The sequence below is a fragment of the Nicotiana tabacum genome, chromosome 7, assembly GCF_000715075.1.
Source record: "Nicotiana tabacum cultivar K326 chromosome 7, ASM71507v2, whole genome shotgun sequence".
In the NCBI taxonomy this organism is placed as follows: Eukaryota; Viridiplantae; Streptophyta; class Magnoliopsida; order Solanales; family Solanaceae; genus Nicotiana; species Nicotiana tabacum.
The window spans coordinates 44,582,958-44,586,500 of NC_134086.1; positions in this window are offsets into that span (position 1 = coordinate 44,582,958).

Sequence of the window (3,543 nt, forward strand, 5' to 3'; positions counted from 1 at the left end):
GGGTGAGTTGAACCGCCTCCGGTTCCTTTGAGGACCTCAAGGCAGTAGTAACTCGGCGTAGGAAGGAGCCATGGGGGTTGGGATGGTGGTGAGACCACCATAGTTACCGGCAAAGTCGACGGTCGGTGAGAGCTTTAGGTTTTAGCAAAGAGAATTTGAGAGGTGAGGGGAGAATGTAACGGCAGAGTGAAAGAGAGAAATGAGGGGGAAAGGGGGGTAGTCTCTAGGGTTAATTAAGGAAAGGGGAGATCTGGACCATTGATTAAAATTGATCAACGATCCAGATTAGACAACGGATTGGGTCGGGTAGGATAAGGTATTGGGCCTGGGGTATTTGGGCCGTTTTAATTAGGTTGGGGTCTGATTTAATTAGGCTATAATTGAAATAAAAGTGACTATTTGTTAAATACCCAATGTAAATTAATTAAAACAATTTACAAAAGTAGTTGTTAATTATAAAAATGAATTTCATGCATAGAAAATAATTTTAAAATGTTTATTTAGTATTTAAAAAATACACATGATTAATTTCTGGATGAAAATAGTATAAAATCATATGATTAGGCTATAATTACAAAGTTATTGCAAGTATAGCCAAAAGGTACCAATTTGGCTAATTATGAAATAATTTGGTCTTAATAGGACCAAAAATAATACATTACATCAAGAAATGCTTTTGAAATTATTTGTGAGGTAATTTTGTAATTATTTCTTGGAAATGAAATGTTGGATAAATTAATAAAAATATAGGAAAAATGTGGAAAAATATCAATTGCTAATCAATGCATGATTTTGAAGACATATATGCAATTTGAAATATTTTTTGGAAAAAATTGGATATCAACAGCTGGGTGGAAAACAAACATGCTAAATATGACTAGGAGGACTACCCTAGCAAAAGCTTCACTAAACACTATCCCTAACCATGTCATGCAATACATCAAACTCCCCTCCAAGACATCCAAAGAGATTGATAGAATTTAAAGGAATTTCATCTAGGTACAACCCCAATCGTAATAAAGACGCATCTTGTTTCCTGGGATACAATCACAAAGCCTAAGGCCCATGGAGGCCTAGGAATCCAAAAGGCAGATCTGAAAAACAAAGCTATACATTCAGCATTGGCATGGAGGCTTTACTAGAACCCATCCTCCCTCTGGGGAAAAACTCTCACTGCTAAGCACTGTAACTCGAGGCACCCCCAAAAAAATCAATATCAAGCACTTGGCAATGCATCATCAAAGGGTGGGAAACATACATACAAGCCAAAAGATGGGTTGTCCACTCAGGGAACAGAGCTAGCTTTATCAATGACCCTTGGATCCCAAATCACCCTTCGATCAGATCCATGATTGAAGGTCCTCTTACACAGAAGGATCTATCCACAACAGTAGCATCAGTCCATAACAGTGGGACTTGGGATTTCTCTTCCATTTCCCTAAGCATTCCCCCCAGTATTAAAAATACCATTCTAAACACATTTGTACCATCCAATCATGTAAAAGATGACAGAATGATTTGGGGAATCACCACAAATGGCATATTCACCTCAAAGCCATCCTACTCCCTCCTGGAAAACCTTGCCCAACCAGACTGTGCAGATACAAGTCACAATTACTTGTGGATTTAGAAGCTGAAAGTACCAAACAAGATCAAAACTTTCTTTTGGCTCCTCTTCCATGAAAGGCTCCCCACTGGAGTTTTCCTTCACCACATTGGGATACATATGGATCCTATATGCTGCTTCTGTAATTAGGCAATTGAGACATCTGCTCACATATTCTTCGATTGCCCCAACACAAAAATATTCTGGGGAAATCTAGTCACAGAAAGTACCAGTTCAACTCCAAGCCAGATCATCTCCTTCACTAGTTGGGATTGGCCCACCACATGGGCCTCTTTAAAAAAGAAACTCTTCAACAATGTCATCAATTGGGAAGACCTCCTCCCTTTTTGATTCTGGCAGATCTGGCTTACCAGAAATAATAATCTATTGAACAATAGGAAGGACGTGGTTAATACAAAAGCTGCTTTGGCAAAAGCAGCTGAGTATATTACCATATCGGTGGACAGAACATCCACAAAGGAGAAAACTATCTAGGTCCAATGGACACCCCCTCTAAATAACACATATAAACTCAACACGGATAGGGCTACAGTTGGGAACCCGAGAAAGGGAGGAGGGGGAGGAGTCATCAAAAATGCAAGCGAAAACTAGGTGCTGGGCTTCATGGGAAGTATACAAAATACTACCAACACACATGCAGAGCTACTAGCAGTGCTGAGAGGATTGCAGATTGCTAAAGAGAGGCAGTTAACACCTCTAGAAATCAACACAGGCTCCACAGAGGTAATTAGAATGCTTAACAACGGAAACCTTATTTTTGACTCACTTATCTTTGAATACAGGTCAATCGTCCAAAGGCTAAGAGACGTGGTGGTGAAATACAGCTACAGGGAGACGAACAAAGTTGCTGACATACTAGCAAAGGAGGGTGCCAAGAAGGATCTTTTAGTTAATCTTTTTGTAATAGCAGTTCCTCCAGTGTATGCTACTCATGTTTTTTGGACAGACATCGCAGGAACTGCTTTCTCAAGACAAGTTTTGGATTGTAATCGTACTAACTATGCTCATAGCGAGGGGGAACTAGTATACCCCTGTGTTAACAATGCTACTATGCTCTACCCTAATGGGTAGATTTTATAATTAATGTTTGAAATGCACCGTTTTAACCAAAAAAAATTGTAAAATTTCAAAAAAAAGTATTTTTTTTTATCAAATGAAAATGGTATCTGAAAATTAGAGTTATGTTTGGGCATGACTATAATTTTGGGTTGTTTTGAATTGTTGTGAGTGATCTAAAGTAAAAATTTTGAAAAATAGCTTTTTAGAGTTTTTCAAATTTTTGAAAAATTTCGAAATTCATCTTCAAGTAAGAATCGAAAATTTCATAGCCAAACACTGATTTCGAAAAAAAGGAATCTTTTTTTATGGACGAACGGGCCCTTAGTTAGATACGTTGATTATCATAAATTTAGTGCCAGTTTGGCCAAGAATTTTATTTTTTTACTTTTTTTTAAAAAAAATCACTTTTTTTTTTAAATCAATGTTTGGCCATACGATTTTCACTTTTTACTTGAAGATGAATTTTGGATTTTTTTGAAAATTTGAAAATCTCCAAAAAGTTATTTTTCAAAATTTTTACTCGGATCACTCTCAAAAGTCAAAAACAACCTAAAATTATATTCATGTCCATACACAACTCTAATTTTTAAATACCATGTTCACTTGAAATTTGTTTCACTTTTTTCAGAATTTTACAATTCTTATGTCCAAACGCCCACTTAGTAGTCAATTGGCACAATATCTAGTATACTACATCGTTAACAAACATAGCTAGTACGTACTTTGTACATATTATTATTCAGTAAACTAGACAAAAATATACTAACAACTACTTCACATACAGGACCTAGGTTAATTTGTATCACTATACATTAAGAGATGTCACACAGTCTTTGTAAGCAAATTCTATAAAGGCA